The sequence below is a fragment of the Haliaeetus albicilla genome, chromosome 8, assembly GCF_947461875.1.
Source record: "Haliaeetus albicilla chromosome 8, bHalAlb1.1, whole genome shotgun sequence".
Taxonomy (NCBI): Eukaryota; Metazoa; Chordata; class Aves; order Accipitriformes; family Accipitridae; genus Haliaeetus; species Haliaeetus albicilla.
In genome coordinates, this window is record NC_091490.1 from 43368652 (window position 1) to 43380673 (window position 12022).

Sequence of the window (12022 nt, forward strand, 5' to 3'; positions counted from 1 at the left end):
GAGAGGGAGGGAGGGAGCCCGGCGCGAGGCGGGTCTCCCTGCGCGCGCAGCCCCCTCCTCCCTCCCTCCCTCCCTCCTCCTGTCAGTGGCCACCTGAGGGAGCCGCCTCCCCTCCCCCCACGGCCCCAGTCCGGCCCGGGCCCCGCTGAGGAGGAGGAGGCGGCTCTGAGGGGGCTGAGGAGAGTGAGTGAGATCCCCACACCCCCCCGTAGCCCCTGGGGACCGGGGGGGGGGGAACGGGACGCTCGGGGAGGGAGAGGGGGGGGACACACCCCGAAGGGGCGAGGGGAAGGGGGCAGCGGGGCTGAGGGGAAGGGGCGAGTGAGGGGGCGAGGAAGGAGGGCGGGGGGGAGGGGAGAAGGCGAGGAGGAGGAGGAGGAGGGGGGGGGGGGGGGGACGGGGGTCGCTACGCAGGTGGGGGGGTCGCGGACCGGCGGAGGAGGAGGAGGGAGGGGTGGTTGTGAGGTACGGCCGCCCCCCCCCCCGGGGGTACGGGCGCCCCCGCGGGCGGCGGGGACGGGGCGGTAGGGCCCGGGCAGGGCGGGGGAGGGGAAGGCCCGGAGGGACGCTGGGGAATTGGCCTGAGGAAGACCGGGCCTGGGAGGGGCGCTCACCAACCGGGGACGGGGAGGGGGGGGGGGAAGGGGGAGGGAAAAAGGGGGGGGTGTTAAAAAAAAAAGGGGGGGGGGGGTTGGGGAAGTACCAGCGGAGGGTGGGCAAGGCTGAGGGGGTGCCAGGGAGGAGCGAAGAGTGCATCCTGGGAGTTGCCCGATAGGCACAGCTACCAGAGCATGTCAGCAAAGCCAGATTATTAGTCCCAGAGACTTGGGAAGGCGGGGGAGGGGAAGTGGGGGAGGGGAGGGAACTACCGATGCTAAAGATGGGGCATCCGGGAAAGAACTTGGGGCCACCGGGCCGGGCTGGGTGTAGCCAGCTGCGGAGCAGGCGGGGAAGGGGGCATGCCGGGGGGAGAGGCCGGCGGCTGGCGAGGGAAGGGTGCTGCTAGGAACGGAGGGCAGCTTTTTTGGTAATGAAGGTACCAGGACTCCTGAGAGAAGCCTCAGTGGTGCGTGCTTCAGGGGGAACAAGACGTCCACTGCAAGAGAAAGTGGTACTCCAGAAATGGACAAAGTTCTGTCACGGGGCAGCAAAAAACCGAGGGTCTGCCATGGATGAGGCGTCCCTGGGAAGAAAGGGTGAATGCAGGCAGGGTGAGGCCACTTACGGAGGGGACCTGCTAAGCAGGAACAAAAAAACTGGTTGCTTGCTGGAGAGTGCCAGATGGGTTGAATTCACGACAGGACTTAAGATGGAGGTGTTTTGTGGGGCTGATGCCAAAGAGGAGTCCTTATACCCCTGTGTCTAGATGTGTGGAGGTTATGTGCGCAAAGATTGAGAACCAGGCTCATTTTCCCGAATTTGAAAACACGACTATTGCGTTTGCCTCGATCGCTTTCTTTTTCTGGCGGTGTTTTATCTCTGTACTACTTTGGGGGGGGATTTAGTTTGTACGCAAGACAAGCTCTATTCAAAATAAAGTTATATCCTGTCTGTGGTCTACCACCTTCTCCTCACCCCCAGCTATCTGCCATGTTTCACAGAACATATCTAGAGGGCTTCTTAAAAATCTAATTAATTATTAATTTTCTATCTGTCTTCCACTTTTTTCCCCGTCTTTGTGATAAGTGTGGTGAAAAGCTAGAGAGAGTGTAAGGGAGTATACGTACGAGCTGCGTACTCTGTGGCAGTTGCTATAGGTAAAAGAATATTGTCAGTTTTAAGTATTTAGAAGTAACTAACTTTACAAATCTTGACTTTTCACAGCATTTTAGGAGCAAATTCCAAACAGCAAAAAAGTGTAAGGGAAGAAAAAGCTTTTCTTTTTGCCTTAACTTGAGAAGGACCCTTATAAATGTAACTCCTAAACAACTTAGAAATCGGTGGTACAAATACTTATTTGAACTAGCTGAGTACAAAGCACTATTAAATGCAAAGAAAATTCTGTGAAATACTTCAGTATTTTTCATGACTGTACCAAGCACGAAGTTTTAAGAAAGAAAACGTGTTTTTAGCGGGCAGTCTTCTTCTAAGCTGTAGATTGAGCTTTTCTTCTAATCTCAATGGTACAGATGACTTCTTTTTTTTTCAGACTTTCTCAGGAGTTTAATGACATCTCTTACATGAACCTGAGTATGCATACTGTTCAAACAGTGACTAAGTCTTCCAGAGAGTAGAACAGATGATGTTACCACACAAATACAGCTGAAATTACGCCTGTGTACCAGTGGCCCCTAAATCCTGCTGTCCAATGGGCTACTATCTGAAGCAAGAAAAATGCTGCAGGCTATTTCATGTTCTCCCAGTTGGCTTCATTTTAAACATTTTAATTTCCTGTTGCCATGAGCAATTTCAGAGGGTCTTGCAGGAAGAAACTTGTCTGTAAGCAACGAGTTGGGGACTACAAAAAAAAAATTTGTTTAAAAAAGTACACAAACACACTAGCTTTGCTTTCGAAAGCTACTTGAAGAATGTGAATTAGCTTTCATCCAAAGTTAATTACCCAGTTTCTATCATGGCAGACTTGAGTGCTTCAAGGATTGTGTATAAGAGGCAGAACCGCTGAACGTTCACCTTACTGCAGCGAAAAATAAAAGGCCATTGCTAGATTTAGGTCTTTTATCTTGGTAAGAGTTCAGCTGTTTGGGCCAAAGGGAGATCGACTGCTTTCCAGCCCGGTATCTTCAGCTTGAATTTAGGGAGTCTGTTGAGTCCCTAGAGAAACTGGCTTACGTGTTGTCACAGTTTCCCAAAGGCAGGTGGGGAATTTAAAAGTAATGGTGGCAACTTACTCAGTGGGTCACAGCCACATTTTTAGCAGCACTCCTGAGGGAACAGGAGAGACAACCCTAAAATGTCTCGTAGTAGTGTAATGCTGTGGAATGAGGACTCGGAGCTTTTTCACTGCTAAGGCTGGAATGAACTGGAACAGTGAATTACAAATTACAGTTTTCAAAACTTTTGGACCACTTGCATCCCTTGACATACACATTTCCACTTCAGGAACTGAGCAGTATCAGTGAGCCATAGCCATAGTCTGAAATATCTCCATGGCATTCTTGCTCAGAAGAAAACTCTTCAGGAAGATATGTGAAAAGTATTTACCTGTTCTGGCTTGCTGGTTGGTCCTCTGTTCCTTGCAGAATGCTGGGGTTCAATCTCACCTATGTTTCTGGGCTGACTCAAGAGTACCTAGTTTCACAGTTTTGGTGTGCAACCAAAAATATCAATGGATGTTGCAGCCAAAGAACAATGAGAGAAGACACACTATAAGACTACCCCTTTTGCTGACTAATTCCCTTTTCTTTGGAGCAAACTGGCGTGTGTATTTTTTTAATACTTACCAGTGTGGTTAGTAGCCCAGGTCTGAAAACTGATGGCATTTGAGCTGCCATACTATGTACATACAGGCAGGCTGGCCATTGAAGAGCATCGGAGAGTATCTCCAGAGGCCAGCGGTCTTACCTGTTTGGTTGGTTACCTGTAGAGATGCCCTAAGTTACTTTCAGAATAGGATAATAAATATTTTTACCCCAGACAAATAGGTCGCATCAACCAAATCCATTGACCCATCTTAAGCACAGGAGAAAATACTACTCTCTGGGTCTTCAGCAGAGTTAGAAGGGGAAGCTTAAAATCAGCATGGAGAGGAGGATGAGAACCACTACTGTATGACTGAATCCTCCCTGCCTTTTCACTTGAGTCGTTACTTTTAATCAAATAGGTTTTTAGATTTGCAAAATAAGCAAATGAATGCTGGCTGTGAAGGATACTCTGGAAAACACAATTTCCCTAGAAACAGGTACATGGATGTGTATGAGCTATTGTGTCTTTATCATAGTTTCATTTTACAACAGGTTCATTATGTCAGCTGTGACATCAGTTCACCCTTTAGCTTCCGTGGCTTAGGACAGATCTATACCTTGCTGCAAGTGAATAATCAGGGTGTTAGTGCCAAGCTGAAATATTGCAACAGTACCTGCAGCGTTTGATTTTTGGTTGCCTGGCATAGTAAAGCAGTGGCCTTACGCTCATGGAGCTACCAGAGGTATTCTCAGGATTTTTCCATCTTTTTATTGTTGTTTTTGCAGCCTGTGGTGCAACTTTCTCTTTGCCAGAAAACTCCATCTTCTAATCCACTGCCCCTACTAATAGTCTCCTTTAAGTTTATGCAACTGAACCCACTTGCCCGGCTGGTACAACATGGATGTTCCAAGGAGGCTGGAGAAAATGAGAGGAGGTTGGTTGTTGGTATTTGGTGAGAGTATCTGGGCTTTGTGTCCAGAGGACCCCGACCAAACAGCTTCACAGTCGGGGAACAAACAGACTTGGCATCATGACTGCCAGTATAAAATCAGGCAGTCTTTTTTCCTAGCTATTAGATTTCACCATTTTTTCAATGTACATGCATATAATTACTGATAAATTACAAAACATTTTATTTTTAATTTATAAATAAGTATCTCTAAAGAGCATCTGAGCCCAAGTGCACTTGCCTTGGTTCCGATGCGCAGACCAGTTAAACTATCCTTCAACAATTGATTTATATAACTGAAATAGCTAGGGAAGTGAGAAACTTCCTTCCTTTTAGGATACAATGCCAAGGATGTCAAATCTCCAGGGAGCCTGATGATAAGAATTGGGCTGTCCTTTTTTTGCAGTTATTAAAAAAGTATATGATTATTCATTAGAGCACTGAAACCGTGGAATGCGGTTCTGTGGCACTCTCTCTCTTCCCTCTTGGTTGCGTGTGCCTCTGCACCCGGCAGACCCAGAGCAAGGCTCGGTAAGTGGTGATGGAGGACCAGCCTCCTCTTCAAAGGAAAACAAAGGGTGCTTCAGCTTTTGGTGACACAGATGTGATTTTCTCCCTGAGAGCCATCTCTTAGCAGTGCATTGGGAGCGGCACGTAACCAGTAGCAGTGTCTGATGTAACCAGTAGCAGTATCTGATGGCTGTGAGGGATCTCCCCCACTGCCTTTTCTCAGTGGAAGTATTTGGATTTATTGTCCAGGACAGATTTCGGATTGGAAAACAGCTTACCAAAGTCTGCCCGTTGGCACAACTAAGTGTTCTTCTCTTCTTCCTCAACTGATTCTTGTTCCTATTGGACAGCCTGTATTTTCTAACATAAAGACTAGGGGACACCACATACGCAATTTGTGAAGTACTATTAAAATAGAAGATTATTTTGGAAGAAGAAAACCCCCTAATCTTGGTCTTCCAATAAAAGCTCTATGTTAATTCTCTGAAGGTGGTCTCAGCAACTAACGCAATGAATGCGCTGAGATTTATAGTTTAGGACTTCCATAAACTGTAAGCAAGAAGCGGTAGTTGCTTTATGAATACTTTTCCCTTGAAATCTGCCTGAAGAAATAAGACCAGTCATGACTGATCCCATCAATCCTAAATTTAGAAATGAATCTAATTTATAAGCCTTGCTTTTCAGCAGGAAAGCAGGTTATGGAACTGACCTAGTATAGTGCTGTTGGGGGAAGAAAGGCAACTTCATAGAACTGAAGTTAGAATTAGCAGTCGGTTAGGGGAAAAGACTGGCGTTTTTTATGTGCTGATAATAAACATCTTATTACCACAAGGAACAATGTTAATAAATGCTTACAGTAAACATGGTATAAGACTCTTACAATCCTTGTGAAACTACAGAGGTTTTCAAAACGCAACGTATTCCAATAACAATCTGCCTAGTCGACTTTATTTAGATCAGTAAAACCTGGCTGTGCTTTCTCAGACCTTCGGCTTTACATCAATGTGCCCGTGATTGCTTGTAACCTAACTTTATGGCAAGGCTCTGCTGGCATCTTACAAATAACACAGTCAAGTCCTTGAGAATTACAGGTAACAAAGGACTCAGAGTATTCATCTTTTACAAATAACAACATGAGTTACAGCAAACTGAGGTCATGTTGAACTGTCACACTTTCATTCACCAATGAAAGTTTAAAAGAAAGTTGTTCGAGAGGTACAGATAACTTGCTTGACATGCTACATGATTTTAATAAATTTAATTATAATCAAGGAGATGATTTTGAAGCGAAATTGCACAGTTGTCTTTGGATGCAATGCAAGTTTCAATGCAATGCTGATCTCTGGGTGGATGCCTTGAGAAACCAGGAACAACTGGGCACTCCCTTTCACAGCTCTAAGTAGAATGCTCAGTTTTATTGAAGGCACAGTATTCTGCATGTGTTTTGCTCCAAGTTCCTACTTTTTGCTCTTTATCTACCTTTTATTGCAGTCCCTTTTAAACCAGGATTGTACTAAGTTCACTTCTTCTCTGTTGCAAGATTTCTGCATTTTATTTCAGTTCTCTGCCTGGCTACCTCCAAGGCTACCTTGATTTTGGTCCTGGAGATAATCGGTGTGCTAAGGTTAATCACAGTCTGAAATTCAACCTCTCATGCTGATCACCTCGCTCGATGCTTTTGTCTGTAGCCAACCAGTAGTCCCACTCTTTGGGGTGAGAAGGGCTTTACTTGCAGTAAAAAAAGAAGTTAAACCTGAAGCTAATTCAGTTAAAAGATGATTTTATACACAACTAGCCTCAGTGTTCATACACAGTATGGGTTTTAGCAACAGGGAGAGGATGAATCTTTTGCCTATCTGCATATTTAAATAAATCTAAAGGAAGAGTAACCTGACAATGTTTTGGAGGATCTCGTACCCATTTTCATCAAAACCGTATCACCATCAACTCTTTATTTCTCAGTTACCCCATCCTTAAGGATCTTTAGTCAGAACTTGTCTGTTAAACCACAGAGAACTGTCGATGTCATGGCATCCACAGAGACAGATATCTGATTGTGTGAGCATTAATCTCCGTTAGGAATCTAGTCTGATGCTGGATTGAGAGAATAAACTACTGGGAATTGCTCAAATACAGCTGTGGAATTTAGGTGGAGTTCTTCAGGCTGCAACTACAAACCCGTTTACCTTGTGAAAGACATTCCCTACACGCTCTGAAACCCTTAGTTTGCAGGGTCTGAACTGTAAAAACAAATCCTTCCTGAATCAGGCTTTTCTGTGTCCAGTTTGCCAACTGGTAAACACCGACTGGGGGCTTGTTCAAATCTGATTAATAACGATGTATTATTAACAATGACAACCTGGAGTCAGTAACAACCACCTCCTGCAATTTCCAGGACATTTTGGCAGATAAACACAAATCCTACTTGAAAATACTTTTGAACCCTTTCAGTTTTAAGTTTGATAACCTGAAAATTCACAACTTGGCTGAACAGCACAATCTGGCTTTCAAAATCAAAATCTTTGGTACAGTTCCTGAAAACGGCACCGCAGCCCTGTGCAGGGGCATCTCACATGTGTCAGAGAGAGAGAGGGTAGTTTTAATCATGGCATCTACAATACTGTACGACTTTCAGATCTGCTGCTTAATCTTCTTGAGAAAGAAACCATTTCAGCCCAAAGTATACCAGGCAGCCTAACTGGTCCCCTCAAGGATAGAAGCTGGTTTTCTAAAAAACGGGGTAGCTACAAATAGAGCTTTTGGTCGCTTCTCTTCCACAATTGGTAAAAACTATTCATTATTGAGGTCATATTTATATTTCCCCCATTACCTCTAATTTGGAGGGCAGTAAGGACCAAAACACTCTCCACGCCAGAGGAAATGCCGAACACGTTTTAATTCTAAGAGTACTTCATAACAACTGTGGTGCGTCAGCTCTCTTTTCTCCCGCCTTTGCTGCTTAGGGTTTCAGCGTATATGGACACAGATACTAGTGTGAATTAGTAATTTAAATATTTTTTTAATCAGGAGTCAACAAAAAATTATACACAACTGGAAGTGTTCGTTACTGCACTCGGGAAGCAGTTCATGTTTAAAATTACACAGTTTAATAGCACAGCGGTCCTGCAGCACTCAGAGTGCCCCCACCCTGAGAAGCTTACCAGTTAGAGGCGGCAAAATGCAGTGTGCGTGTGTGTAAGATGAGAGGAAATTAGCAGATAATAATAAAATCATCTGATTGCATACGTGGACCGTGGCACAACCCTGTTTTCATTTAAAAAGGACAGTGTTAAGTGATCAGCAGTCCAGCTGATGCAGAACAAGCTGCTGCTGGTTGGCAGACTTCTCGTAAGCAGATTCCCCCAGTGCCGAGTATCCCATAGTCTGTTCTGGAAAAGGATTCCACGCTAGAGAAGAGACTCACAGGCCAAGCCTTATCTCTGGCACAAAATGATGAAAACAGTGAGGTTCATGAGGGCCCTGGTTTTCTTTTGGTGTATCGCACTTACAGGCTGCAGATGTGAGAGTTAAAAATAGGCTGGCAGGTCCAGATGAAAAAGATTCTTGGGAATATTCAGTGATTGATAAAATCAGCAGGAAGGGAGCCTGAGGTCTTTTTCTAGGTGTGCACCCACTGATTTGAGCTCCTGCTTCTCATAGGACTGTTTGTGGCGGTTAAAACTTACAGAAAGTCCAATTATACAGGAACTCTGTAGAGTTTTCTGCAACTAGATAATTCTTCTTTTAATTAGGCACAATTACTGATGAGCCACGTGACAATGATCAGTAAACAAAGCAAGAGGTGCTTGTTTACAGCCATTCCCTCAAGTAATGGCTCTGTGGGTCTGACTCACTGTTTGCCAGCAAAACATTTGTGTCCGAAGTTGCAGATCACAAGATGAACTGAAGTGATCTGAGACAATCTGTGGTGGACCAGTTTTCGTTTCAGGAGGTTGAGATGTTCTTTGGCAGATCTTTAAATAACAGCAATGCTGGGTGAACTTTGTTCTCTCCCACTTCCGAGCAAAATCAATAGTCCATGAAGCGCTTGTTGAATTGGAGCAAAGCTCCTAATGTATCCTCTTCCAACCATAAAAGTGCTTATTAGAGACAAGGTCAGATAATATCACACTGAAGGCACCATCTTGGGCCAAGCAGTATTTACATACGTCTGCTGCTTTCCCCATTTCCTCAGTAACTTACAGATCTTTAATGTCTTTCAGTTCCAGAAAGATTAATTTTCATTTCTATTTAGGGTCATTCACCTCACTGTTTAGATCATGGAATTTTGACTGTTTCCAATCTCATGTCCTGCTTTGCTGCAGAAAACGTTTCACATTTAAGTGTTACTCCCAGTGGGTGGGAGACAGGCAAACAGACCTGGCAGTACAGATTATATAGTGACCCTGAAGTGCCTGAGTCTTCTTGTCAAAAAGCACCAGTTTACCATCTCATGCTATTCCTGAACTACTTAGCAGAAATTCTGTCTCGAGCAGCTGGTGGGAGCTGCAACTTCCACTTGCATGAAAATAGTTTCACCAGAAAATAAGTAAAGGACCATCTCTTGGTCTCAAGCCTGTGGAATTCCTTTCATCCTTAGCGTAAGCCATCTTAAAATTGTATTCTTAAGATTCTGAGCACTATTGCAGCATGCTTACAGTTTTATCCTTTTAACTATTTAAGGATGTAGTCTGTTAATTTCAAACTCATAGGCAGCGGAGTAAAAGATTAAAAAAACCACCATCTTTGACAAGGTGCTGGGGTATGATTTTTTTAAAAAAATAGAGGATTGCAGTGTCAGACTCCAGGTCAACACAGCAGTAGCCCCTAGCTTATCTTCTGAACAGCGGAAATTGGGTGAACATGACCCATACAGACGCTGATCTGAAGCAGCTTTCAGAAATATCTGTGCTCCTGATTTCTTGGTCCTCTAAGACCATCAAGTGACTTTAGAGTCTCTACCTTTACTAAAACACATATCGGCTATTGAGTTTAAGAACTTGTTTAGCCTGTTTAGTATGCCAATATTAGCATGTTCCCATGCGTCTTACCTCTGACATCTGCTGTTGGTTGCAGGAGGATGACCAAGTCTACCAGATCTGGCTTGAGCTTTACTTCTTGTTCTTTGACCTACATTCATGTGCATTGAGAAAAGGCTTAATCTAATTTTTCATTCTTCCTTTAGGGACACTTGTGAATTTTGCCTAAATTGCTGGGTTTTTTTTCTCACATCCCAATACCAAATTCTGCTATTGTTGCAACAAAATTAATGTCCTAGTGTATGCTATATTGGTGGTATTTTTATGAAGAGTGTAGATCGTGTAGTATTAAAATATACAGAAAGGATGAAGTATTTGATCCATATTATCTATGGACTTCACATTTGGAATGCGGGAAATACTCTGGAGGAAGAAATTTATAGTTGGACTTTGTGGCTCCAGCAAAATTTTGCTTCTGTGGTGAGATGTTCAGCTTTAAAGTAGAATCTAGACTACGTAACATCAGTTTTGGTTATCGGAACAAATATTTACGCAGCTTTCTGGGTTTATGCCACATTCTTAAATGAAAATCATGCGCAAGTAAGTATTCAAGGCAATTTGCTAGGTTGGATCTCTGTAATACACCTTTACAAAAATGGAAAAGACTGATACAAACAAACGAAGTGGGTGCCTGCTGCGCAAAGGCTGATGGGGACAGCTTCCCTCCGGAGCCACCCAGGCAGAGCCAGTCCAGGCACCAAGGCACCAGGGAGTGTCATTAGCACCATGCAGCTGATGCCCTCCGCTGAACAGTGTCACCTTAGTGACACACCCAAGACAGCCAGCTGAATTCCAGCTTTTCTTCTCCCATTTGGCCACCGCAGGGACGGTGCTCTGCTTTGTGCTTAATTGAGTAGCTTTAGTTAAGGCCCAGGTAAGAAATGGTGAGGTAATACTGTTCTGGTATTGCTTTACTTACTGTGCACCGTCTGATTCATAACAAGGAAAAGATCTGCAAAAGTATAGCTGTTTGCTTACATAAATAGCTTCTCTAATTTTGAACTATTGGATTTTAATTTAAATGTATTTAATTCAGATTAAAATCCAATAATGTTAATAATATAATGTTGCCTATTTTAATAAAGGTGTAATATGGTGATGTGTAGCACCCAAGTATTTAGTTAGAAGGTACAGAGTCCCAAAAAAGAGTATATTCAGATTAAGGGTGCACTGACACTTGGCTGTGAAAATTTTAGGTGCTATTTTAAATACTGGCAAATACTCTCTACCTGGCAAAGATGTATATATATTAAAACAGGGATACCATTTATTAATTACTGTTTCAGATGTCGGGTTTGCCTTGTTTGGACTGAAGTAGTGTCAGTTTCATTTTCTTTCTGAACACAAGATGGAACATACCCACAGAATTCCTCCCCAAATCCCAACTCTTTCAAAGCCTGACAGATACAGGTAGATTAATTAGCTTTTTTCCTTAATTTGCTGCGGTTTCATGGAACTTTCCTCCTGCAAGCAGCTTAGGACTAGTTTCACTTCAGCAGTTGACATAAACATGTTGTGAACAAGTTACTTCACGGCACATATGTATTTCTAGGAATAAACAATTCTGTGGTATCAGTGTTTCTCTTGCTGATAGAGCCACTGACTTGCCACAGATGATTGTGATTGAATAACATCGGCTTGTGTCTCTATTAAGCAATTACGCCTTCCAGGTGACTCAGTCCCTCTTGATGCTACACCTGGACCATCCCCCAGCAAGATCTTGTTGCTAAAATTTGAACTGTGCCCTCAGAGAGAAGCCAGTCTTTATTAAAAAATAAAAAAATCAGTCACTGGTCTTAAACCACACACAGTTCTAAAGTAATTACTAAATAATCACTCACTTGGATGTTTTCAGTAAGCTGATGAAACAGAAAAAAGCATTCTCTTCAGTCTGTGGTAGTATTTCTGTGCATCATGTTTGAGGGACTGTAGATGGGTTGGTTTGGTTTTCTAGGCTTACGGTTACCTGCCCCGTAACAGCTAAAACTGAATTTTCCCTGGTAGTCTTCTTGTGAAAAGGGCCTGGAGGGAGGTTTGCCGCTTGGTCCCACTGCTGGCTTCCAGTGGGAAGGCGGAGAACACGCTAGCCATCGTGGTGACGACGTGGCCTTCCCTTCCTATGCCAGCTCTCCCTCTGCATTTCTTTGAGAGGGCACCTGCA

General features: G+C 43.9%; 1 protein-coding gene across 6 annotated transcripts in view; it reads left to right on the top strand.

The window, feature by feature from the left end:
• The first annotated feature begins 70 nt into the window (after nt 1-70).
• GATAD2A (GATA zinc finger domain containing 2A) overlaps nt 71-12022 on the top strand; it is a 68247-nt gene continuing 56295 nt past the window's right edge. For 2 of the 6 annotated variants that reach the window (XM_069790483.1, XM_069790485.1), the window contains exon 1: nt 74-183. The gene's annotated coding sequence lies outside the window, so the exon portion shown is untranslated. Of the gene's footprint in view, nt 184-12022 lie in introns of all 6 variants that reach the window. The other 4 variants (XM_069790484.1, XM_069790479.1, XM_069790486.1 and 1 more) reach the window with 4 other exon arrangements.